The sequence below is a fragment of the Pollachius pollachius genome, assembly GCF_949987615.1.
Source record: "Pollachius pollachius genome assembly, chromosome: 14".
In the NCBI taxonomy this organism is placed as follows: domain Eukaryota; kingdom Metazoa; phylum Chordata; class Actinopteri; order Gadiformes; family Gadidae; genus Pollachius; species Pollachius pollachius.
The window spans coordinates 9,675,532-9,702,809 of NC_136947.1; the positions used below are offsets into that span (position 1 = coordinate 9,675,532).

General features: G+C 49.3%; 1 protein-coding gene across 2 annotated transcripts in view; it reads right to left on the bottom strand.

The window, feature by feature from the left end:
- The window catches only part of basp1 (brain abundant, membrane attached signal protein 1), a 29,022-nt gene extending 5,412 nt beyond the window's left edge, over positions 1 to 23,610 (bottom strand). Inside the window, exon 1 of one of the 2 annotated variants that reach the window (XM_079751710.1) lies at positions 23,454 to 23,610. The gene's annotated coding sequence lies outside the window, so the exon portion shown is untranslated. Of the gene's footprint in view, positions 1 to 17,480; positions 17,547 to 23,453 lie in introns of those variants that run through there. The other variant, XM_079751711.1, reaches the window with a different exon arrangement.
- Positions 23,611 to 27,278: the final 3,668 nt, after the last annotated feature.

Sequence of the window (27,278 nt, forward strand, 5' to 3'; positions counted from 1 at the left end):
GGCCATCTTGAGAGAGCCCTCCTCCTCCTCCTCCTCCTCTCTACGTATGTGTTGCGTTGCAACAACACGGCCTGAACAAAAAATATTTAAAAGAAACAATCCGTCAATAGAGGCATGTCCCAGTCTAACAGGAGCCTGGCGGCATGTGGCTCAGTAGAGCTGGTTGGCTGGTAACCGGAAGGTTGCTAGTTCGATCCCTCCCCGGCTTCTCCTCGGGTGTCGAGGTGTCCCTGAGCAAGACACCTTACCCTGACTGCTCCTGACGAGCTGGTTGTCGCCCTGTGCGGTTGACACTGCCGTCTGTGTGTGAATTTGTGATTGAATTGGTGAATGTGCAGCGATATTGTAAAGCACTTTGAGTGGCCACTGGTTAGAAAAGTGCTGTATAAATGTAGTCCATTTACCATCCTATAGCTGTCCGGTCACAATTGTGCAAAAGTGGTTAGCAAACATACTCACGAACACACTTAATATATGTTTTGTTGAGAATGCCCAGTGGGAATCAGGAAGGGAATCACAGAAATCCTACTCTAACGTGAGACTCAGTCTGTTGTCGTGGAAGAGTTTGAACCCAGGGGGTCAGGCAGGAAGTGAGAAGAAGTGATGTCGTCAAGGGGCGAGACAGGCAGCTGCAGTCCGGTCTAACCAGGCCCCCAGGAGCAGTGCATACTTCTGGAATCCACCAGTGCTCAGCGGCCAAGCCTGGTATTGCACATGTTTTAGCGGGCTGTGGACGGGTCCCTCGATTCATGGAGTCCCAGAAGTAGATATCTCCGTTCACTCCAATACAAGGGGGGAACAGGAATGTGTCTCCACAAAAACATTCTGGATATCAATCAAAGGCTCATAATTATCTTTATACCATGTACTAATAAAATGTTAGTTTTCTCTTTTCAAAACGCCTCCTCAAGGGTTTTATTTTATTTATGTATTTTTTGCAGGAGAAGGAGGAGTGGGCAGCTGAAAGGGGTCGTAGTGAAACAAATGTTGTTTCGGCCCAGCATAATAATTGTTAAATACTAATTGTTGTCCAGATGGCAGGAGGAGTGTAATTTAAAGATCACATATAAAGATTCATCGGGGGGGGTTATTAACTTATACTTCCATTTTCGGTAAACAATGCGACTGTGCTCGCTCAGACCTCTCACTGATGATGCTACAATGCTAACAATGCTAGTTAACGAGAATATTTCTGCATCCGGCACGTCATGCACGAGGGAGTGGCTAGGCACCCATGATGCGGAATAAATCTCTCCTTGATGTTCCTCTGCGCCATTGAGCAGTTTTCATAGGAATGAATGGGCGGCCATTTTTCAGTCCGCTCTCCATTCTTTAATATGTCCATGGGTCTAACAGTGTTTTGCTTCTGGAAGAAAACCTCCACACAGACAGAGAGTGATTGACAAACAGACAGAGAGGTATGAGAGAGAGACGGAGTAAGACAGGGAGAGAGAAAGGGACAGACAGAGAGAGAGACATATGGACTTGAGGTCTGCCAACAAACCCCAACCCCTCCTTCTCATGGTCATGGTCGTCGAAAAATCTTCATCTAGTGTGTGTAGTGAGGGTCTAGGGAGGGTCAAATATGAAACCACTGGACTAGCTCTCAGGGTACCTTTCGCCAGCTTGTGGGGACGTTTACTAACCCCATTTGGGACATGTTTGGGGCATCTTACTATTCTATGAATTCATTCAGCTGACACCTTAATCAGAGGTGTGTCATACACTGAATTCAGGTCCGTCCTGAAACCAATCGTGGCCTAGCTAGCTGTTAGCTAGCGGTTATCCCCCACTACGGGGACATCAAAGAGTTGAACATGTGAACATGTGTCTGGGATATGAGGACATTAGAGAGACACAGGGACGTTTGGGAGCCGCGTAGAACCCTGGAGAACGTTTTGAGGACTGCTCTCCGTGCTGTCAGGACGTGTTTGATGATCCATCGCTGCTGCGCTCGTCTGACCTGAACTCTGTTCACCTGAACATTTCCGTCGCTCCCAGTGACCCCGATGCCCCCTCCCAGCATGCCTTGCTCCCCTGTCCGGTCTGATTGAGTGCACGGAGAGGCGGGCAGATTTTCTGCTCCAGTTTCCTCCGTGCTCGTCGCTTCAGAGCGTAAAACACGGTCGCGTTAAATCAGCCGGACGCACAAGAGTCTTATATCACAGAGGCCGGGGCAGGGGGTTCAAACTCTGGCTCTACCTGTCTCTCCGTACGGCTACCTGTCTCTCCCTATGTCTACCTGTCACTCCCTACGTCTACCAGTCTCGCCATCTCTCCATCTACCTGTCTCTCCCTTCATCTACCTGTCTCTCTCTACATCTACCTGTCTCTCCATCTCTCCATCTACCTGTCTCTCCCTAAGTCGACCTGTCTCTCCATAAGTCTGGGTCTACCTTTCTCTCCATAAGTCTACCTGTCTCTCCATCTCCCCATCTACCTGTCTCTCCGTATGTCTACCTGTCTCTCCATAAGTCTATCTGTCCCCGTACATCAACCCTTCTCTCCATCTATCTATCTACCTGTCTCTCTCTCTCACACACAGACACACAGACACATTGATATTTAGCTGATCAATTCACAAATTGACACAGCGCTTACTGGTGGAAGCGCTATCGATCGCCGTCGCCGTGAGTTGGCTCGCGTCCAGCTCGCTCAGGGCGGCGGCGTTGCTCTCAGCGCGATGAGGGCTAGCGGCTCACCAGACGACTATTATGGGATGTTGCACCACCCCCCCCCCCCCCCCCCCCCCCCCCCCCCCCCCCCCCCCCAGTGGCTTGTTGATACAGCAGAGTAAAGGGCAGCCAAACAACCATGGATACAGACGGTGGTCTCGGCCCTCCTGGGTTCAGATGGCATTCAGGAGCCACCATTTTACAACAACAACGAACGCCATCTTACTACTCTGTCATGCAGCTTACAGTGAATCCAAATCAGTGAGGAGCAGGTAGGGGTTGGACAGTACAGAGACAGGTCATTAAGGAGCACGTAGGGGTTAAACAGTACAGAGACAGGTCATTAAGGAGCAGGTAGGGGTTAGACAGTACAGAGACGGGTCATTAAGGAGCAGCTAGGGGTTAGACAGTACAGAGACAGGTCAATAAGGAGCAGGTAGGGGGTAGACAGTACAGAGACAGGTCATAAAGGAGCAGGTAGGGGTTAGACAGTACAGAGACAGGTCATTAAGGAGCAGGTAGGGGTTAGACAGTACAGAGACAGGTCATTAAGGAGCAGGTAGGGGTTAGACAGTACAGAGACAGGTCATTAAGGAGCAGGTAGGGGTTAGACAGTACAGAGTCAGGTCACTAAAGAGCAGGTAGGGGTTAGAGGGCATTTTTCTCTAGGATGACTACAGGTAGAATGCGGACACTGGGGATGGAACCAAGAACCTTTCATCTGGGAGTGGAACACCTTAACCATAACACTCGCCCCTCGTTCCTAGGCGACATGGCTTCTCGTCAGATGGTTCAGAGTTTAAAAGTTTCTCAGTGTTTCACTTATCTGGGGAATGCTGGGGGGCGGGTTCTGTGGTGAATGAGTTTCGGAGCCTGCTGACCTCTGAGGAAACGTTGTGGCTATAAAAATAGCTGACGCATTGTTGTAATGTCAACAGCTGGGAGCTATTCTCCTAGCGTCGGTCGCTATGTCCACCACACTTTGGGACCTGAGTCACGGACCTACAGGGCAAATGGGCTCTTGGGGCCCGGCTGTGAGAAGGAGCCTGAGTCACACACTTCCTGTTTGAACAGGAAGTGCCGCCACGTCCAGCACAGGAAGGGCTGACACATCCAGCTCGGCATTGTGGGTAATCCAGCTAGGGGAACCGAATGCTTATTATGCTATGGAGGAGCTCAGGTTAGGGCAGGTGTGACAGTGAAACAAGGAAACTCCTTGATTTGAGTTTTGTGGAACTCAATTAACAATGTGTTCAGGGTGCTGACTACCAGCTGAAAGGTTGTGGGTTCAATCCCCAACGTCCGCAGTCCACCTGTAGGCCTCCTAGAGTCAGATGGTAATAAAAAAATTAAGTGATTCTTTCACTGAGTGGAGAAAAAAGTTAGCTGTCTTCTTCCCAGTCAGCAAATGTGAGGACAGAGGTTTGTTTTGTAAGTAGCTACACTAACGCTAACATCCCCCCCCCCCCCACTCCCAGACACAGCGCTGAGGGACTGATTCGTCCTGTCACAACTGACTGAGAGAGAGTGAAATAGAGAGAGAGAGCGAGAGAGAGAGAGAGAAAGAGAAAGAGACAGAGAGAGACATAGAGATAGAGATAGAGAGACAGAGACAGAGACAGAGAGAGGGTCTGGAAGTCTACCATCATCTCCGACCCCTGAGGTGACGGTGTATCTACAGGCCTGAGTCCTCAGCTCCGTTAGGGAGTTGACGGCGATGAGTCTAATTTGCTCTGTCTGATTTGACGCCGATGAATTCAGCTCAGCGGCCAACTGAATCAAGGAACTGATACCGTCGGCTTAACGTGTTTATTGTCGTTATTATTATGGATTTAATTTGATCTTTGAATGTGATATTGGAAACGAGTAAGAGACGTGATGTTTATCGATTATTTATTATTTAAAAAAGTAAACTATATTTACCGTTTAGCTCGATCCAGGAAATTAATAAAATCATAAAAAGATATCAGAAATACAACCTGTACAAAACAGGTTTGGTTTAGTTTCATCGTTGAACATTTCAATCAGCTGAACTGTTCGCCTCTCCAGAGCGACAGACTCATCTGGGAACCGGACAGAGAGCGGCGGAGAAAGTTCCACAACACAGGGAGCGATCCCCAGCAGGGACCCCAGAATGGAGCTCAGTTCTGGGGCATGCCCCAGCCTGCCAGCCTGGTCCCCCAGGGGCTCCAGGGAATTTAATTAAGTCTAATAGGCCTGGGCCGTCACCTGTAGTCGTGATCAGATCTCCTGGGGCCACATGTGAAACAGTGTCGTAAGACAGCATCACAAACATCAAAGGTTTACAGCTCCTCCACGCAGCCACGCTGGTTATAGACGAGCTGAGGTTAGGTAGTTTGAATAAAGCTGGTCAACCCGTGTTGAAATGTGTCATCTGTTTCTAATCTAATCCTAATATCTGCCCCAGAACAGAAGCCCAGCCCCACCAAGCCCAGGTCTATGGGCGGGATGCTGCTCAAGGGCCCTGGCGGAAGTAGTGAGCCAACGCCCAGGGATTGGAACCGGCACACAAAGGTAACCAGAACATAAATGGAAGAACGTTTTAACTTAAAGGAACCTCACAGGGTAAAGCGGCTTTAAGCCCCTGATATACATAATGGGACGGGTTCGATTCCCAGTTCAAAGGTACTGCGTTCGATTCCTCAATGTCTGCGGTGTCAGCACCCTGGAACTAAATGATCCTGATGGACACAAGGTCTCTGAATCCACCATGTGTCTGCTGAGTAACTTAGGAGTGAATGCATACTAATAATATTATATAATACTAACAGTATTATATAATACTAATAGTATTATATAATACCAACAGCATTATACATTGGGAGAAACACACAGTGTACTAGGGCCCTATCACATCAATGAGTTAAATTAACGTTTTGGGAGAAGTCTACCAGCGCTGTGTAAAACAAGTCGGAGTGTCCAACCAGATGTGTGATGTACAGGTCAGCCAACCAGTTTGATCAGTCACCTGATCTATCCACCCTACATCTCCCAATGATGCCACTCTAGGGTGGATTTTGAAAGGGCTTGTTCAGGCTGACCAACATGACCCCAGGCGGTCCCAGCCGTGGAACAGCTGTCTCCTCATCGCTGCTGAGAGCGCCGGGCTTTAGATGGAGAGCAAACATGGTAGCACGCTCACTAATCTACCTGCCATAAACCTCGACAGCGGCACCGAGCCGTTTACAGCGCCCCACAGATAAGGGGTGGCTATGAAAGGAGAGGCAATCATTTAAACAAACAGAGAATATTAAGAGGCAAATATGGGCTTAAATAATACAGTTGGACTGTAGGACCAGAGAAGCTGTTCTATGACCGCTAGATACCATGACCAGAGAAGCTGTTCTATGACCGCCACGGACACCATGAACAGAGAAAAATATGTCTTTGTCTTGTTGATTGTTTAAATAATGTCATATTCCTGACCTATTCTATAATGTTGGCCAAAAATATATACAAGTTTTATTTATCATTATTTCTTTACTATATTCGACATCCAAACCAAATTAACATCCTTTCCCGCCCTGCTGTCTGGTTTGACTTGAGAATCACGAGACGCTACAGAACCAACATCCTCTGAACGCCAGACGTCTCCAAACGGCCCTCGGTTGGAATGCTGTTCCATTTAACTCTTTTCAGTGTTACTGTGGTTACCATCAGTCAAGTTACAACCCCCTAGCAAAACACACACTGCATTCGTCAGGTATCACTCTGTGAGGTTATCTATCAAGTGCAGGCCGAGAGACCAGCGATACCAGGCACGTCCGCGACCAGTCACACGGCAGCACCGGTCGTACGAATCCCAGTCAAACACTTCCTCTCCACACCTCTTCCTCTTCTACAGTTCCCTAAACACTGCGGCTAGCTCAGCGTCGCGGCGTGGCCAGTGTCACATGACCCTGACGGTGACTACGTTGTTTAATCCTCTGAGCCTTGGTTGCGAGGTTCGTGTCTGCATTCCAATTGGTCGGCTCCGTGGGGGAACCGGTCCGACCGGGTAACAGACGGAGACAGACTTTGTTTACATTCCGGTGTCGCTACGAAACTCGGACCACCAACCCCTCGGAGCCCGTCACTGAGGTTTCCTCATGCTGTCGCAGGTCAAACCTTTGAGGATCAAATGACAAAGTTCATTCCCTGAGACACTTTTCTACTGCCAAGCTCTTGGAAAATACATGTCTCGTCTCAAGAAGCCTCATCCCGATTAAAACGTGGTTCAATAAAAGACAAGTGAGAACGACTTTAATTGAAGCCTTCAACCCACCTCATGAGGTGAGGACAACGTAAAATAAAGTTCCGAATTCAGCAGTTGTTTAATCGATCTGCTTGATTCTAAATCTCTCTCCCCTCCCCTCTCCCTGCTCTCCCACTCCTCCCCTCGGTGTATCGGGCGCCGGGCTGTGTTCCAAACATCCCTGATGACCGCGGAGAGGAGATGAGCTTGATCGATCCAAGGCTGTGGACGGACGGTTGGATCTCCTCCGTACTAATGGCAGGACGCCCGCTGAGGACCTCAGGGCTGGAAGGATGGATGGACGGACGGACGGACGGAGGGACGGACGGAAGGAGGGACGGACGGACGGACAGAGGTGAGGCTGGGAGAGAGCGGACATCTGCTCCCGTCTGCTCTCTGCCTCTCTCATATCAGATCCAAGATGGCCACTCTGCTCGTTGTTCCACTGTGACGAGGAACCGTATTTAATACATCACGAAAAGCACCACTTCTTCAGAATAACTCATTGTGTGTGTGTGTGTGTGTGCGTGTGTGTGTGTGTGTGTGTGTGTGTGTGCTAAACAGGGAGTAAATATTTTACTTTCAGTAGGAAGAACCCACACATGCCAATACACACGCAGCTATACACACATAAATAAACTCTGCTCTCACACACACACACAATCTTGTCCCACACACACAGACACACACACACATACAATCCTGACACACACACATACAAAACCCTGACACATACACACACACACAAAAACCCTGACACACACACACACAAACCCTGACAAACACACACAAGTACACACAAAACCCTGTCATGACACACTCTGTCACACACACGCACACACACACACACACACACGGAGACACACATACATACACACACTACACACACTGTTTATCAATGAGCGATGAGGACAGTCTGAGAAATATGTGACCCCTGACCCCGGCGCTGCGCTGTGTGCTAGCGCAGGCAGCTATCTGTCAGGCTCAAGGCTGCCATTGAGACAACATGTGGGAGAGTTCAGCTATGCTAACAGTAAACACGCGGGCTGCCCTTAAAGAAACAGTAACATCCCGGGACTGTGGCTGGTGGACTTAAAGCCGTAACATAGCTTTGTTTATTTCTGCAAAACTTGCAGAAATAAACAGCAGATAAGTTGTTGTTGATGACTATCTGTCGTTTTGGTTTCGATTCATTGATTCTTTCACTTGATGTTTACAGAGAAGGGCAGAAACACTCTCAGCAGACCAGTCAAGGATGTGTGTACACTAGCCAGTGTGATGGGAGTGTTGGGAGTGTTGGGAGTGCTGGGAGTGTGTGTGTGAGTCACAGCTTTGATTTTGGAGAGCAGTGTAACTAGATAGTTCTCCACTGGACTCAAGGTCAGGAGGTCTGGGCTGGAATACTTAAAAACCAAGAGAAACCTGACCTAACTGCAGCGACAGTGATATATTGTTCCTCTTTCCTTCTGACAGACGTACTTATTGTAACTCGCTTTGGATAAAAGCGTCATTGCCCTAAATGTTAAATGCCCTAAATGTAAATGTAACATCACATACAATTATAGAACACAACATGTTGGACATTGGTGCTATATATGAGTATGCAGCAGTCATATAAACCCATGTGTTCATGTTGGATCAGACTGATTCACTAAACATTACAGAGAGAAAATACAGCAGTAGTATCCATTTACTATGTGCGGCAGCCATTTTGTCTCCATCCTGTATCAGCATCTGATGCCACAGGCCTGATTAAGAAAAGTAGTCGATATGTCCTCATATCTGTTACGACACACCTCATATCTCATGTATTATGATTGATTAAGACAGTAGTAATCAAGACGTCCTCATACCTTATCTAACAGGACTGATTCAGACAGTAGTAGTCGATACGTCCTTATCTCTGTTCCAGCATGAACAATTCAGACAGTAGTAGTCGATACGTCCTCATACCTTATCTAACATGAATGATTCAGACAGTAGTAGTCGATTCATTCTCATTCCTCTTCTAACAGGGCTGCCTCAGAAGTAGTCGTTGATCGTTGTCATAGTGACAGCGCGGACGTGGGCACCAAGTTCACTCCGAAGAGTGCACTGAATTAATTTGAAATGTTCCTCTGTGATTGGCTGCCTTTTCTGTCACTCACTTTGAGGGAGCTGTCATTGAGTGACAGCAGATTATCCAATAGGACGGGAAACAGAATCAATTGTTATTATCCTTCATCCCACAGTTGGAATCCGTATGTCAGATAAATCATAATAAAAACATGTTACAACAAATATATATATATTTTTATATATATAGAAATATAGTATCTATATAGATATTGAAGGCTCGAACTTTGAAATCAAATCCCCTTTCACGCTTTTGTATCTTCTTTCGAGGAAGAAATGTCTCAGAGCGAATTCTGGATCTTAACATGAAGACCTCAACTTTAGAATGAATTCTCCTGGTAAGAAGTAAGAAGACAGCATTAGAACTGCTGCCTGTACGGTTTCCCAGACGGTCTACAGGTAACTGAGGTCCTTTTTTAGCCTCTGCCTCGTTAGCGGTAAGACTAATGCTCCTCCAACCGCTCTGCACCGCAGATGCTTGGAGCCAACATGCGCCATCCAATCAGAGGCCGGGCCAGGAGTCATGTGATCACAGCAGAGAACTGAGGAGTATTTGTCCCCGTCACAATGTAGCGGGAAACGCAATGCACAACCACCACAGGAAATTCTGCGGACGTAGCATTCAGGGATTGTATATGGGGAATAGTACCAGGGAGTAGGCTCCACACAAAACAGGAAAGTATTCAGGATAAGGTTCTGGGTTCGATCCCCAATGCCCACAGTCCACTTGTAGACCTGTAGACCTGTCTCTGTACTGTCTAACCCCTACCTGCTCCTTTATGACCTGTCTCTGTACTGTCTAACCCCTACCTGCTCCTTAACGACCTGTCTCTGTACTGTCTAACCCCTACCTGCTCCTTAACGACCTGTCTCTGTACTGTCTCTGTACTGTCTTACCCCTACCTGCTCCTTAACGACCTGTCTCTGTACTGTCTTACCCCTGTGTGTATGTGTATATGTGCCGGGCTGGCATCTGTTTGCGTGTGTGTGTGTGTGTGTGTGTGTGTGTGTGTGTGTGTGTGTGTGTGTGTGTGTGTGTGTGTGTGTGTGTGTGTGTGTGTGTGTGTGTGTGTGTGTGTGTGTGTGTGTTCATGTATGTATTTGGGAGCCTTAGTATTTGCACATTGCATTAAACATTAACTGATTGAAAGATTGGTTAATGTGGATTCAGAGACCTGTCTCTGAATCTACTGGAAGTTTCTTTGGATAGAATTATTAACTATTATTAACTTATAAACTAAATACCAATTGCCATTTTAATCATCAGATGATCAGAGTCTCTCTCTCTCTCTCTCTCTCTCTCTCTCTCTCTCTCTCTCTCTCTCTCTCTCTCTCTCTCTCTCTCTCTCTCTCCATTCTGATCGCAGGAATGCGGTTCATATCAACGTTTTGTCCACAGAGAAAATTCCCCTTTTGTGGTTCCTGCTCAGCCCTCCACCTACACTCGTCTCTGGGCCAATGGGAAGAGGCCTCTCTGGGCCAATGGGAAGAGGCCTCTCTTGACCAATGGGAAGAGGCCTCTCTGGGCCAACAGGAAGAGGCCTCTCTGGACCAATGGGAAGAGGCCTCTCTGGGCCAATGGTAAGAGGCCTCTCTGGGCCAATGGGAAGAGGCCTCTCTTGACCAATGGGAAGAGGCCTCTCTGGGCCAACAGGAAGAGGCCTCTCTGGACCAATGGGAAGAGGCCTCTCTGGGCCAATGGTAAGAGGCCTCTCTGGACCAATGGGAAGAGGCCTCTCTGGGCCAGTAGGAAGAGGCCTCTCTGGGCCAATGGGAAGAGGCCTCTCTGGACCAATGGGAAGAGGCCTCTCTGGGCCAGTAGGAAGAGGCCTCTCTGGGCCAATGGGAAGAGGCCCAGACCGCAGATGCAAAAAACTAATGAAACAATAATGATGCAACAGGAAGTGATGGCGGTAATCCGGAAATAATTATGATGCAACAGGAAGTCATTATGGGCAACAGGAAGTCATGCTTGGCAACAGGAAGTGAAGGTGGGCAACCGGAAGTGGTGGTCAGCGGCATCCTCTACTGATGAGCGGGGGGGGCGGGGGGGTTTGAGGACGAACGAGGCAGGAGGTTCCCTGGAGAGCGGTTCCAGGGTTGTGTTCAGACTCCAGATGAGGTTCAGCTCTGTGTGAACTGGAGCACACTGGGCCGCCTGTCTCCTCTAAATACACACTGTTTATATCCCAGCCTCCTCCCCCCTCTGCCTCTCCTCCTCCCCCTCTGCCTCTCCTCCTCCCCCCTCTGCCTCCCCCCCTGCCTCTCCTCCTTCCCCTCTGCCTCTCCTCCTCCCCCCTCTGCCTCTCCTGCCCCTCTGCCTCCCCCCCTGCCTCTCCTCCTCCCCCTCTGCCTCTCCTACTCCCCCCTCTGCCTCCCCTCCTCTCCTCCTCCCCCTCTGCCTCTCCTCCTCCTCTCCTCCTCCCCCTCTGCCTCTCCTCCCCCTCCTCCTCTCCTCCTCCCCCTCTGCCTCTCCTCCTCCTCTCCTCCTCCCCCTCTGCCTCCCCTCCTCTCCTCCTCCCCCTCTGCCTCTCCTCCTCCTCTCCTCCTCCCCCTCTGCCTCTCCTCCCCCTCCTCCTCCCCCTCTGCCTCTCCTCCTCCTCTCCTCCTCCCCCTCTGCCTCTCCTCCCCCTCCTCCTCTCCTCCTCCCCCTCTGCCTCTCCTCCTCCTCTCCTCCTCCCCCTCTGCCTCCCCTCCTCTCCTCCTCCCCCTCTGCCTCTCCTCCTCCTCTCCTCCTCCCCCTCTGCCTCTCCTCCCCTCCTCCTCTCCTCCTCCCCCTCTGCCTCTCCTCCTCCTCTCCTCCTCCCCCTCTGCCTCTCCTCCCCCTCCTCCTCTCCTCCTCCCCCTCTGCCTCTCCTCCTCCTCTCCTCCTCCCCCTCTGCCTCCCCTCCTCTCCTCCTCCCCCTCTGCCTCTCCTCCTCCCCCTCTGCCTCTCCTCCCCCTCCTCCTCTCCTCCTCCCCCTCTGCCTCTCCTCCTCCTCTCCTCCTCCCCCTCTGCCTCTCCTCCTCTACTCCTCCCCCCTCACTCTCTGTCACTTTGACATGTTCTCTCTATACACCCCGCTGATCCCGCTTCTTGTCTCGCACTCCTTGCTCTTCCTCCACCTCCTTCTCCTCCCGCTTCTCTCCCTCTCTCTCACTTCACTCATTTGTTGCATTTTCCCTCCCTCCCTCCCTCCCTCCCTCCCTCTCTGTATTTTAATTCCTCTCTCCTTTCTGTCATCCATTTTCTCTCTCTGCTCTCTCCTTGTTTCTTGTCGCCCGCTCTCTCTCTCTCTCTCTCTCTCCCTCCCTCCCTCTCTCTCGCTAACTACCCACCCCCTGACTCCCTCCCATCTGTCCATTCCTCCCTTCCTCTCCTATCTTCCTACCTCTCCCCCCCTTTCATCCTCTCTCCCATCTCTCTCTTTCATCTCTCCATCCAAATACCTCCCTCCTACCTTTCTCTCTATCCCTCCCCTTCTCCCTCCCATCCCCACCATGCCTCCCTCTCTCCTGCCCATCTGTCGATCCATCTCTCCCATTCTGCCTCCCCCCCTCTCCCTCTCCCTCTCCCCCCCCCCCTCTGGCCAGCAGGGGGGCCTCCACTCCGTCCCTCAGCGTGGTTTCCTGCTGAGATCTGAGAATGGGTTTATGGATTTTTTGGAGTAAATCCACAAGCTTCTTATGACATAAGGACAGTCCATTGTGTGAGGGTGGGAGGGCTTGTGTCCACCTCAACCGACCTGAATCAATGTTCCTATTCAGGATCTTATCGTGACAATAACAACGATACCATATATATCAGTGGATCGTATGAAATATAGAAATATTCTGCAAGCAGATCAGTATTCAGTAATTCCGAAGAATTTCCGAATCTTTAAATCGGTTAATGTTTGATGAAATGTGCAAATACTGAGGCTCCAACATACATACATGAACACACGCACACACACACACACACACACACTAACTAAACATAACACACACAGACAGACATCCTGCACACATGCAAACAGAGGCCGGTGCATACACACATGTGCCATTGTGTGTCTTCTCAGGTGAGTTCCCAGGTGATCAGATAAACGCGGTAAATCCTCACGTTTACGTCCCTGTCAACGGGGCTCGGGTTTCCACCGTAACTAAAGTAAAACAAACATAATACGACACCTGTAGTTTAGGTCTGCATGTGGCCGAAGGCACTGGTTTGGTGTGTGTGTGTGTGTGTGTGTGTGTGTGTGTGTGTGTGTGTTTGTGTGTGTGTGTATGTGTGTGTGTGTGTGTCTCTCTGCCTTAATCACTCAATATAACTCCATTTAATTGCGATGTTTAAGAGCAGAAAATTTACTTTTACCAAAGCACTTAGGGGTACACTCAGCCTGCCCATACGTTTTCAGCAAGAGGAATAATGCCCTCGACTGCGTCGTTGGGCTTCAGAATAAAAGCGTGAGGTTATAAACCAGGCAAACAGACCATAAATCCCATCGCGCCGGAGTGGGTATCTATGGAAGAAGTTTACAAAGACAGAACACATTAGAACGTGGGGGGATTATCCAGGTCTGGCCCGCACTGCCCGACCGCCTGTTTGGATCGGGCTGTGGAGCTCTGTTCTGCTGTCCTGACCCCTTCCTACCAGCCGGTTAACACTAAGCAGAACCACTGTCTAAATGCCACCAAAGGGCATCCAAGACTCTGCTCTACCTACTCTCCCTCGAGTTCACCAGCGACCCTGGAGCCCGCCTGGTCTGGACTGGTTCCTGTGCTGGTGTCAGTGGTTCCTATGCGGTTTGCTGTTCACCCACCCTGACCTTAATCACAGCATTACCAGTACAATAACCATCTCTAAGCGTAAGTTGAGGAGGAGGGTGAGATAATTAATGCTCATTAATCGCCAACCCTTTTGGGACGACCCACAAGTTGTATAATGTCAAGATGAGGACCTTAGGGAAAACATGGAGTGGTACTGAGTGTGTTGAATGTATGTATGTACAAATGCATGAATGTCTATCTCTCTCTGAAAGTGAAGTTAACTTTGTGGTTTTTCTTATCATCATATCCGTCACATTTTGATGCTGCTCTCAGAGCAGAGATCCACGATCTAAATGAGATCAACGTTTACGACAACATTGTGTTCGTAAAAAAAATAACCCGAAGTGAAAACATCCGTGTTGGTCTGCCCCCCCCAGTCTGAACCGACTGACCTCCCACACTGAACCCACGCTGGACCTCGGCTTCACGTCGGGAAGGTGGAGATCACGGCCGAAAACAAACAACAATCTCCACCGAAGATCTCCCAGGAACACAATTAAGATATGTTTGTGGACGTTGGCAGGAGAGAGCGCTCTCTCTCTGGCTCCTCAGTCCACTGAGGAGGAGGAGGAGGAGGAGGAGACGTTGGAGTTGGTGGTGGTCAGGCCATCCGCTTGCTGTTCTGCCGTGCAACCGATGTTTGCGTGAGGGGATAAGTCCAGCGTTTGCGCTGGAAGCAATCCAGCGGACATCCACAACACTGGGAATCATTTCCTGTTCAGGCTTGACAAGAACCCAACGCACTCTGATCATCCCCTCTCTGTCCACAGTCTGACCAGGACTACTACAAGAGCTAATTGAAGATCAGGAAACCAGGTTATTGGTAATCATGACATCGATGATAGCTTCATCCTCATTACTTCATTTACTTCAAGCCTTTTCCTCCATAAACCAAATTGCGGATCTGTCACTCACAGTGAGTGACAGAAAAAGGCAGCCAATCTTGGTGCCCACATCCGGGCTGTCACTATGACAACAAGTTGTGGGTGGAAAGGATGTTTTCCTTTCACCATTCCCGAACATTCCTTTATTCCAAAGTTATATGCGCTGAGAGAAAGAGGTGACTAGAGCTCAAATAAACGTACGTTGACATTAATATTGTGACATAGTTCTTGTTTTTAAGCTACTTTATTTTTTTTAAACAGCTCTTCAGGAAACGTCATCACCGACAACGTCGTTTCCGTGGTAACAGAGCTGACATGCGTGCCAGAAAATTGTTGTGAATATTAAATGTCGGCCGCAGAGAGCCGCGCTTATGCACTAACGCTTAAGCGCGGCTTAGAAATTAACGAGAATCTGATGCAGAACTTAGAGGAGAACTTCTGGATTTTTCAACTTGGACGCCATTTTCCGTATCATTTAGGGTGTGAGGGGCTGATGTGGACAACAACGTTAGAAAGTGTTCAAGTGTTGAGCAAGAGCCGCAAACGTGATCCATGGAGCTACAGAGAGATCCTCAGGGGTGATAGCATTCGTCAATGTAAGGTCCTCTAAAAGTCCTTAGTTTGGTTCCTGACGGGCTCAGATTGTGTGCTATCATTATGGAGATCCCCCTTCCCTTCCCCCCCCCCCCCCCCCCCCCCCCCCCCCAGCTCCCACCAATGTCTCCACCGTTCTCCTCCTGCAACAGATCAACGCAAGACTCCTCTCTGAACGAGACTTGGTTCACACCAGCCAGCCGACCGAATCGGGGCGAAAGGTTACTTATCCAAGTTATATACCTCTGTAGGGATCGTTTCATAATGTACCGATATAATGGGGGTCCCTCACTTGCTAAAACGTCTACATGAGTACATCGGACGATTTGACAAATCGTTGTCCATATTAATCCCATAGACCCTTAATAATCGGAAACTAGTACTACTACTCTAACGTCGTTTGAGAGACACCCAATCATAGACTGAAAAGTGATTGAAACCGACATAAAGATCTAAGTTCAGACTGACATAGACAATACAGACTGACTTAACAGACACACAAAAACACCTTGACGTACAAAAACATACAGACACACTAACTGGCTGTCTGACTGACTTGCCAGGTGCACAGACTTACAAACAAGACACTAACTAGCTGACTGACTGTCTAACTAACTGACTGAACAGATATACCTTTATACAGACGCCCGGACCAGCTTCTGGAAAGGAGCCACACCAGTCGATAAAATCAATCATTCTGTCTTTTGATTGATTCTAACAAAAACCACCGCCATCTTGACTTCCTCAACCAGCGAGGAAGAGGCTCTCTGGGCCGAGGCCTGAGGCTCTAAATCACACAGCCCTCCAGACCAATCAGACAGAGTGCCTGGCCCCTCTGTTAGGACCAGACCCACCGGGCCCCAGACAGAGGGGTGGACAGACTCAACGTGGGATTCAGCCACTTTCATCACGATAGACTTTAAACTCTAGATGTTTTATGGTCGGTAAATGCAAAGTTTCAATGTAGCATAAACTGTCGATACATCTACCTCAACTGTTTGGAACCCTTCCAAAGTGTAAATATCACTCCTACTTGACTTGTGTGTGTATTCAGTATATTTTCCATCATCTGATTGGATGATTTGAAGTCAGACAGGACGTCATGTTATCGATACCACAATGGATCTGATTGTGATTGGTCGATCACAGGATGTCATGTGATCGATCCCACAGTGGCTCTGAATATGATTGGTCGACTGCGCCAATGCGCCCGTGGTTTCAGGAGGACGGATCTTCCTCTGAGCGAGGCCCACATCCACACACTACACACCATTCATCAGAAGAGCACCGGGCGGGGGTGTGTGTTCCCACTGTGTGTGTGTGTAGTGTGTGTAACACATGCACACACACACATAATGTGCACATGCGTGGGCTCAGCACAGCGTCCGCGTTTCATCTGCATAAAGTGGGTCTGCTGAAGTCGTGATAAACTGAGAGAGACCGAATTAAATTAGCTTTACGGACGACGCAACGCTAACCTGATCCTGGATCTGTTGTGCTCTCCGATTAGAGGAGGACAGAGTGGAGCAGGATGCCTCCAGCTGAACCCCGGAGCTGTCACAGCGCTCTCTCCTCTCACTAGGGTATTAACGTCAGCCCGCGCTGGAGACGGCGGAACATCCCACTGAAGGGAGGTCTGGGTGGGGTGTCTCGGTTCTGTCTGAGATGAAGGGTCACCAACACATCCTCCACGCCTCAGCGCTCAGGGCCCTCGCAAACCCAGCCCTCTAGAACCTGGCTTTCTAGAACCTGTCCCCCTTGAACCTCTAGAACCTGCCCCTCTAGAACTGCCTCGGCACTCCTCTCATCCCCTGTCTTTCCAAACTACACAGAACCTGAAAGCATGTATCAGACCGTATTGCCGGTTCTCCCGGAACTGTTCTAAGCCCAGCCCCTGTGGTACGTGTTCTAGTTCCCCTCTCCCCATCGCTACAGACGTAGAGCACCCATGGCCTGGTGCTCCATGTTGTCATGCAGGAGATCTCCCTGAGTGAGCGGTTTAACCTGTGCTCAATGGTTGCTCAACGCACAACAGGTGTGCAGCCTATCTGAGGCCAATCAGACCCGACCAGGTCAGGCTGCTTCAACCAGCCATCCTCAATACACATAGAAGTTAACATTTACATTCAGTCATTACACTTTAAGAGGATTTAGTACGGAGAGACTTACGGGTGTCAGTGAGAACAGTTGATGATGATGGCCCTGGGGTGTATCCGCGAGGTTTGAGGCGGCACTGAATCGGACCGGCCTAGAGTGCTGTATTTCTATGTCAATATGGGGGCGGGACAAAGTGTAGAGGCAAAGCGATTGGCCCATTCATGATTGTTCCCTCCGGCTAGCCGGTCATAATTTGACACCTGTCTGTCCCTTTGTTATTGAGATTAAAAGATTCCTTGAATGAGGAAACAAAAGGTTTCGATGTGAAGGTTTTAACCTTTGAGCAACAGTTGATAGGATAGTTAGAGGGTGATGACCTATATCCTTTAAGCTCTTGACCACAACGCCCTTTCTGGTCACTACCATGGCCACGTGCACAGTATTGTAGTACTGCTACAAGTTACTACATCATACAAGGGTAGTACGGTAACCTAGTATTACCATGGTAACAGTGGATGCTAGAGGAACAGTTGATGCAGTGTTGCTACTGGCGTTATACTACGTTACCACACCAACACTGCATCAGCTGTTCCTCTACCATCCTCTGTTACCATGCCAATACTACGTTACCATGCCAACACAGCATCGACTGTTCCTCTAGCATCCTCTGTTACCAGGTTAATACTACGTTAGCGTACGTACGGAGAAATGAAACCAGGAGTCTGGTTTCACTTCCTATTTCTGTACTGCTGTTCGTTTGTCTGTCCGGTCAAGTGATCGCTGAGGGACGCTGAAAATGGATTAAAAGCGGATCAAACCAGATGAAACCTGATCAAACCTAATGGCGCCCAATCGGAGCAATCGAGGGGGGGTGGGGACCAGCAGAACCCGGGGGAATGTTCTAGAGGCGAGTGCGTTCTCCCCTCTCTGTGTTGCCTTCAGCGTCCGGCGGGCCCCGTCTCTGGTGTCAATCAATAGCTGTGCAGTACTAGGGGCCCGGCTAGGGCCAGACGGGCCCCTGGCTCTGCCATCTTAAGTGTCTCTCTCTCTCTCTCTCTCTCTCTCTCTCTCTCTCTCTCTCTCTCTCTCTCTCTCTCTCTCTCTCTCTCTCTCTCTCTCTCTCTCTCTCTCTCTCTCTCTCTTTTTCTCTTTCTCAATTCTTCTTTCTCTGTCTCTCTCTCTCTTTATCTTTCTCTCTGTGTCTCTTTCCCTCTCTCTCTTTCTCTCTCTCTCTCTCTCTCTCTCTCTCTCTCTCTCTCTCTCTCTCTCTCTGTCTCTCTGTATCTGTCTCTGTCTCTCTTTCTCTCTCTCTCTTGCAGACGTCTGGGACCCGGCCCCAGTCGATCGATAGCTCTGGGTCATGGTCTGGGTCTGGGTAGAATATGGACATATTCTGGGTTCCTCAGACTTCTCCTGAATGTGTAAGTTCATGTTCTCGCAGAGTCAGAACGCACATGCGTCCAGAGACACACCCACTTTTAACACTACCTCTGGGTTGCTCAATCTCTTTGTTGTCGCAATGACTGTCTGTCCGTCTGTTTCTCTGTCTGTCTGTCTGTCTGTCTGTCCGTCTGTCTGTCTGCCCAGCAGTCTGTCTGGCTGGCTGGCTTTGCTTCGATTTGATTGTCAGCAATAGTGACTGTTTGTCTGTCTTTCTTTCTGCTGGTCTTTCTGTCTTGGAGTCTGTGTGTATGTGTGTCTATGTGTGTGTGTGTGTGTGTGTGTGTGTGTGTGTTTGTCTGACAGATCAAGCCAGTCACTGGTCAAGCCAAGTGGGAGGAGCCTTTTAAACTCCAGATGACCCCCAACAGAGCCCTGGGGGCTGTATCTGTGTGGATGATGTTGGGGTGTTTTAGTTTGTGTTTGTGTGTGTGTGTGTGTGTGTGTGTGTGTGTGTGTGTTTTTCTGGTGTTGCAATGTATTAGTGTGTGTGTGTGTGTGCGTGTGTGTGTGTATGTTTTGAGTGTGTGTGTGTGTGTGTCTGATGTCAGGGTGTTTGAGTGTATGTGTGTGTGTGCGTGTGTGTGTGGGTGTCTGATGTTTGAGTGTTTGTGTGTGTGTGTGTGTGTTTTGAGTATGTGTGTGTGTCTGATGTTGGGGTGTTTTAGTGTTTGCGTGTGTGTTTGTGTGTGTGCGAGTGTCCTAGACAAACAGCATCACCCACTGTGCCAGTGGCCACAGACAGGCTGAGGGGTAGAGAGAGAGAGAGAGAGAGATGCTGGGCAAAAGAGAAAGATAGAGACGACATAGAGCTTGAGAGGGGGGGGGGGGGGGGGGGGGGGGTGGGGTAGTCTGGGCCAGGGTTGTCACTATTGGAAACACATCAAAATCCTTGCAAAATAAACACACACACACACACACACACACCATCCATTACTAAACTGTCCCAGGTTCGACCCAAAAGCCAAAGAACACACAAATATAACAGTTATAGAGAGATAAATATACAAATATGAATGTTACATATTATAATACATTAAACCAAGCAGTGACTGTTATCACTTATAATGCAAAAAAAGAAAAAGTCCGCCTGATAGGCGAGGACGTCTGATAATATTATCTGACGCTCGGCTCCAAGGTCGTCAACGTTGACTCGGATCACCACGGGACTCAAGATGGCGGCGGTGCCCTTTACCAGAACCCAGCGTGCCACCCGGCCCCCAAACGAGAAGAAAGGGGTCTGAGCGCTTTGATCAGAGCGTCTCACCACGGGGGGCCGGTGGGGGTGAGGGCATCTTGCTCAAGGACTCCCGGGTAGACCTCAGACACTGGGAATCAAACCCTGACTCTCAGACCGCACTAGACAACCCCCCTGCCCACCATGTTGTAGAAACAGAAAGAAAGGTACCATGTGACCCCGGTTCGAGATCGACCCACCAGTAACATCCCAGGTTGGAGGGTCCAGCCACAGACGTTTGACGGGCAGCTAAGCCTACCAGTGAGGACAGTCCACCTGGCATGCGTGGAGGGACATTCCCACTTGTGATGTCACAAACGGGTCGGATGTGACAGAACTTGCGAAGCGGATCCACGTCACGTGCGTAAAGTAGGGGCCCCTAGTAGAGGCCCTTAGTATGGGCCCTTAGTAGAGGTCCTTAGTAGGGGCCCTTAGTAGAGGCCCTTAGTATGGGCCCTTAATAGAGGTCCTTAGTAGGGGCTCTTAGTCGGGGCCTTTAGTAGAGGCCCTTGGTAGGAGCCCTTTGTAGAGACCCTTTGAAGAGACACTCAGTAGAGGCCCTTAGTAGGGGCCCTTAGTAGAGACCCTTAGTAGGGGCCCTGAGGGGTCCTTTAAAGTGTGCTGTTTAGATTTTGTTATGCCTTGGTTACTTTCGACAGATCTCCTTTCATACCACAAGTGTCTTAAAATAACCCAGGCTCAGTCATGATGACTACTTAAATCTACTCCTGCTGACAGGAAATGAAGAACTGCTTCCTTCCTCTTTCATGTTCCGCCACTGGCGCACTTTAATAGCAAAGCCATCTGAATCACACACATTCATTTAAACCCGTGAAAGCCAAGGTTTCCTGTCAGGACACATGCTGCATAGCTGTCATTAGGGGCCGCACGTCACACACAAATACACACACACACACACACAGATAGTGAAACAGACAGACACACAGACAGGCAGGCAGACAGACAGATAGAGATACACACAGGAAGACAGACTATTGTCTATAGAGTGGACACGGTGTTGGCGCATGCGCGCTATATAGCAGCTACAGGTTTCTACTCCCTGACAGCGTCAGAAAGGGCGACCGACTGTCTCTCTCTCTCTCCCGCTGAAGCATTATAAACCTCCTCTCTCTCCCTCTGAAGCATCATTTACCTCGTCTCTGCCGACACCCGACGCTCACATCCTCTTTAATTTCATTATCGTGTGAAACACAACCCGTCTCTCTCCCTCGCGATCTCGACGATCAACACGCGCGCGTGCGGCGCGGGCTGTTCCGTGGAGAGCTCTGGTTTTAATTAAGGCGTGAACGGCGTAGAGAGGTCGGCCTAATCCCGCGCGACAAAGAGCACGTTCTCTTTTTTCCAATCGCACAATCATTTCTGTTATTTTGATCGCTGAGCCACCGCACGCGACGTTGCCTAAGCCCCTATGAACAGATCCATTCATACCGCTCACGTGAAGGCGGGCGGGCGTGCGCGCGCACACACACGCACGCACTCACACACACACATTATTATGAGCCATTAATGTCACGTGAGTCACCGCGCGCTTATCGACTTTTACAAACTCAGTTAAACGGACGCACAATCGAACCCAACCTTTATTATTTGTCGTTTATTCAAAGCCAACAGCGACAAACAAAACACGGTTATGCCTGCGAGGGGTGTGTGTGTGTGTGTGTGTGTGTGTGTGTGTGTGTGTGTGTGTGTGTGTGTGTGTGTGTGTGTGTTTGTGTGCGTGCGTGTGCTAGTGCGTGTGCGTGTGCGTAGATTCATTCTTACAGGTGATGACGGGCGACGGTGAACGGACTCATATTTCATCGTCTGCACCATTTAAACCTGCTATAATCGATTATCGAGTACCAACGACCTGATACAGACATGCCCACCGTATGGTTCATCGAGACATTATCCCGCTAGTTGGCTCTAAAAACAACACAAAAAGCCCGGGAACATCTCCAGCGGGACGAGCATCCTAAAGCTTTCCTCCTCCTGCTCGGGATTCTGCGCGAGCGACACGCGCTCCGCTCGGCAGGGCAAGGTGGCGTCCACACCCAAACGCTAGTGCGCATGCGCGCGGATGAGACAAAGGACCAGGCCTTATTGATGGAACTTTCTCCGCCGCCGCGGTTATTGACGCCACGTTCACACCGACGGACCCCCCAACAACCTGGGCCTAGTCCAGAGACCCCCAGACCTCTCGAGACGGACCGGAATAAACACGAGCCCGGGCCAGTCTTATATGAGCGCCCCGCCCACCCGTCTGCCGCCCCCCTCTGTATGAAGACGCGGTTAAAAATATATACAGTACCAATGTAAAGCAGTTATAACCCGGGCTCGTGACATAATGAGGCTGTCCTCCGTTTTCCTCCACACATGCGCGGACGCACACGCGCACACACAGGCGCGCACGCACACACACAAACACATTATGCCATGCCACACAACTCTATTTTACAAATACACACACACACACACACACACACACACACACACACACACACACACACACACACACACACACACACACACACACACACACACACACACAAACACACACACACACACACACACACACAAACGCGGCACAGACACGCGTGCGCGTGTCAGTGCCGCTTTGTGTGTGTGTGTGTGTGTGCACGCGTGTACCCGGTTACATGCACCAACGCATCACACATCCACCCAGACAAAGAGGTGAAGCGCGAGGAAGAACCGCCGTATTTCTGGACGCTCGCTCCGGTTCTGCTCGAGATTTCAACAAATTGCATTAAAAAACAAAGGTCTCGTTTATGAAACAAATTAGACAAATCAGCAATCAAATATGAATTAAATACATGGGCGATCATCTCCCCACGGCAGGCTGAAAGAGACTTGAGACAGAAAGATGTGAGAGTGAGACAGATGGAGAGTGAGACTAACAGGTGAATCACGGCCTCGGCTCTCTCAGAGGGACCAGGTCCGAGACCAAGACCACGTCCAGGTCCGCGTCTCCTCCAGACAGCGTGCACGCGGAGCACACACCCCTTTATCACGCGCGCCGTTTTTGTGTCTGGGTGAATCGGTGAAAGAGTGAAACGCCCGCACCCTAACACCAACCCAACACCGCCCTAACACCGTTCTGACCCTTCGTATCACGGTTTACCCGCTATTCCTTCACGGTAACCGTAAACTGTGTTTCTATGTTCGCCTTGGAGCGCGTTTCCTCCTTGCTGGCCAGGCGTTCGCTCCGCGCGCCGCGCGCCGAGACGGAGAGATGCTGGACAGCCGAAGAAAAAACCCACTTCTCGACGGAACAGAAAAAGCGGCCTTTTTAGGATCATCGCGGGGACAGAAAGAGACATGAAAGTGGGTTCAGAAGAGAGTCTTACCGTGAGCGGTGAAGTTTCAGGAAAGCAAACTCCGTGCGGTGAGGACGCGAGGGTGTTTCGCAGCTTCGCTTGTGCGCGCGGTGGCTCTGTGCCTAAATTACGGTAGCGCTCTCGCTCTGCGCGGTTCGCCGGCGTCTCGTGCATGCACACATCATGCACGCGCACACGTTAGCCGACGACTCGCCAGCGACTCGCTCACTCTCGGTCTCGCTCGCTCTCTCTCCTTCTGCCACACACACACGGTCTCACACACACACGCACACACACACACACACACAACACACACACACACACAAACACACACACAGCGACTGTAACAAACATGGATTCGCCTAGATGGGCAGTCTCGTCTGATGCTCCTCATCTTGACACCGTGATGGTTGTCGCTCTCCGCCTCGCTTACATCACCAACAGGTTTTTTTGTTGTTATTTTTAGGTTAAAGAATATGTCTTCTCATATTTATTCATCAAGTGGATCAGAAACATGAGTCGGCCGGCTTTGTAGACATTTTAAAACTCACATTGCGCATTAGATTCGTTAATACAAGAGTTACAGTTACAGTCAGCACGCCCACTCCTCCGCGCTCCTCCGCGCGTCCCCTGCGATCCGCATAGACAAACACACACACACACGCACACACACACGCGCGCAAACGCTCACACCAATCATCTAATAAATCAAGACATAAATCAACAGATCAATTTAAAGAGAAGCCAATAATCCAGTTCATAAATAAGGAATACACTTGGACAATAAACCACTAAGTAAATCAACCAATCAAAGCAATATTGAGAATTTAATGAATGAGTTTAATCAATCCATAGAGAAAACTATTGGTTGGATAAAACATCGTCTATCTTATAAATTAACCTGTTTTTCCGAATTTTGGTTTCCAATTTAATTGTTGTTGTACTTTTCTTTTTTGTACTTCAAACTTATTCGTACAAATTTGACAGAGTCTGTGGCTTACATTTCTTCTCTCGATCCAGTCCTGGAGCTTTGTTTTAGAGTTCCTTAATAATTAGCAGGCCAACAGAAGAACGGTAGCTGTACTGACTATAGCTGACCACTAGAGAGCGCTGCTGCTTAACAAACAGTCACGGTGGCTCCATCGGTCCATCGGCGCTGGGATCCTGTAGTCAATGAATAGAGGCAAGTGTCAGCTGCTCACATTTTTCTGGGTAAACTTATGAACATACGATGCAATTCATTTGTAGACACCATTATTATTTTTTTGGTTTAAATTGATTGTGCGTGGTTGGGCGCGTGCAGGGGCGTAGGCAGGACATTATTACTGTGGTGGCCAGCCCGGGCCAGTCTTATATTTGGGGTGGCTTTTGATTGTCAATGGGGGGGGGGGGGGGGGGGGAGAGAAAGAGGGGGATAAGAATAATGTGTGCCTGTATGATATGTGCACTTAACTGCGTGTTCATGTTTTTTTTGTGTGTATTTGTTTGTGTGTGTGTGTGTGTGTGTGTGTGTGTGTGTGTGTGTGTGTGTGTGTGTGTGTGTGTGTGAAAGAGAGTGGAGCAGTATGTGTGTGTTTACGATTTGTGTGTCTACTGTGTTGGTTCTTTACTGTGTGTTGGTTCTAATCGCTATCCTACTGTGCTTTGGTTCTCTACTGTGTGTTGGTTCTCTACTGTGTGTTGGTTCTAATCGCTATCCTAGTGTGTTTTGGTTCTCTACTGTGTGTTGGTTCTCTACTGTGTGTTGGTTCTCTACTGTGTGTTGGTTCTAATCGCTATCCTAGTGTGTTTTGGTTCTCTACTGTGTGTTGGTTCTCTACTGTGTGTTGGTTCTAATCACTATCCTAGTGTGTTTTGGTTCTCTACTGTGTGTTGGTTCTCTACTGTGTGTTGGTTCTCCTCGTTTTCTGTGATACCGTGTGTTGGTTCTCTATCCTACTGTGTGCTGGTTCTCCTGGTTCTCTGTTATACTGTGTGTTGGTTCTCTACTGTGTGTTGGTTCTCCTGGTTCTCTGTTATCCTGTGTGTTGGTTCTCTACTGTGTGTTGGTACTCTATCCTACTGTGTGTTGGTTCTCTACTGTGTGTTGGTTCTCTACTGTATGTTGGTTCTCCTGGTTCTCTGTGATCCTGTGTGTTGGTTCTCTATCCTACTGTGTGTTGGTTCTCTACTGTGTGTTGGTTCTTCTGTTTCTCTGTGATCCTGTGGGATGTGAGAGCCTCAGTGGTCACGGTTAATCATAGAGAGGGGCGGACGAACGAGACTGAGAGCAATTATCAAACTCTCTCTGTCTCTCTCTGTCTCTCTCTCCCTCTCTCTCTCTGTCTCGCTTCATCAGTGTATGTGTCTCCCTCTCTCTCTCTCTCTCTCTCTCTCTCCATCTGTCTCCCACTCTCTCTCTCTCTCTTTCTCTTTGTCTCTCTATCTCCGTCTCCTCCACCCTCCTCAGCCCTGTGCTCCTCTTAAGACCACCAAGGTTGTTTCCATGGAGATAAAATAAGGAGGATGTATTTGAGAAGAATGTGACCTGAGTCTCCTCCAGTCCATTCCTCCCCCTCACCGTCTGCCAGCGGGGGGGGGGAGTGTGTCTGGGACGGGTCATTTCACCACTGTCTAGAGTACAAGCACTGCAAGCACCATTCAATACAGTGTGCACTGTATTGATACAGTGTGTATTCCATCAACACAGTGTGCAGTGAATCAATAGAGTGTGTACTGTATCGACACAGTGTGTAGTGCATCAACAAAGCGTACACTGTGCAGTGCAGCTGAAGGAGTGGTTAAGAATAGCCAGGATCATCCAGCCCTAAGCTGCTAGACACAGACATCTGGTCAAGAGTGTTTTCTGGAGGGGAAATTGACATGTATCACCAGCGAATATCAAATGATCTTCTGTAACAGACACACAGCCCTTAGTAGTAGCAACGAGACAAAAACGAGGTAAAGCAGAGGGTCAGACAACTGCGCAGGAGACACAGGGGGCCAGTAGAGGGCGCTCCTCCCTCCGGTCTGGGTAAAATCCACCACTGCCCCGGGATGCAGACGGACACCGAGGGACCCTCTCCTGTCCGAGAGCACCTTCTTTCAGATGTGAGGTCCAGAGCCGCTGTGGTCGCTGGAGATCCCATGAAGTAGGGGAGATAGCCCTGCTGTCCTGGCTTGAACCAACATGCCCCCCTAATCAGCCCCTGCTCTTTGATTGGATCGTTTCCCTCATTGCCTCTCCACGGAGAGAACGAGTGTGCTAAAAAGGTTGGTGATGATGAGGTGTCCTAACCACCCACACACCCACGCACGCTTGCAGGCACGCACACACATACAGACACTATTTGTTTTGCCTTGCAAATAAATAAATTGATTGTTGATATAAAAAGGTGAAATCTTAAATTATATTAGTAAATTGACATGAATTACTGTTGGAATAGACATGAATTACTGGCAGGTGAAATAGATGTGACTTAAGGGTTCAATTGAAATTAATTTCTAGTAAAAGGAGGGAAAGGGACATAAATGAGAGGGGAATCTCTTGTGGAACAGTTTGTTGACCGGTCCTCTCTTGGCTGTGGTTCAACTCCAGGAAGTCCTTATCCCACATCTTCAAGAGAGTTCAAAATGGACACAGGAAGTGTATTTATATCGCTTCCTGTTTGGGGGACGAGAAGTTGAGTGTAAAGACGAGAGAGAGCGGGAGACAGGAAGAGTATACAACATGAAACACTTTCTCTTTCTCCTCCACCTCTCTGGGGCCTTAGGCTCAGTAACTAGGTTAGGCTTGGTTACCAGGTTAGGCTCGGTAATGCGGTAAGGCTTACCCTTTAGACAGATAGCCCTAGACGGCGGCCATCTTGGCGAGGT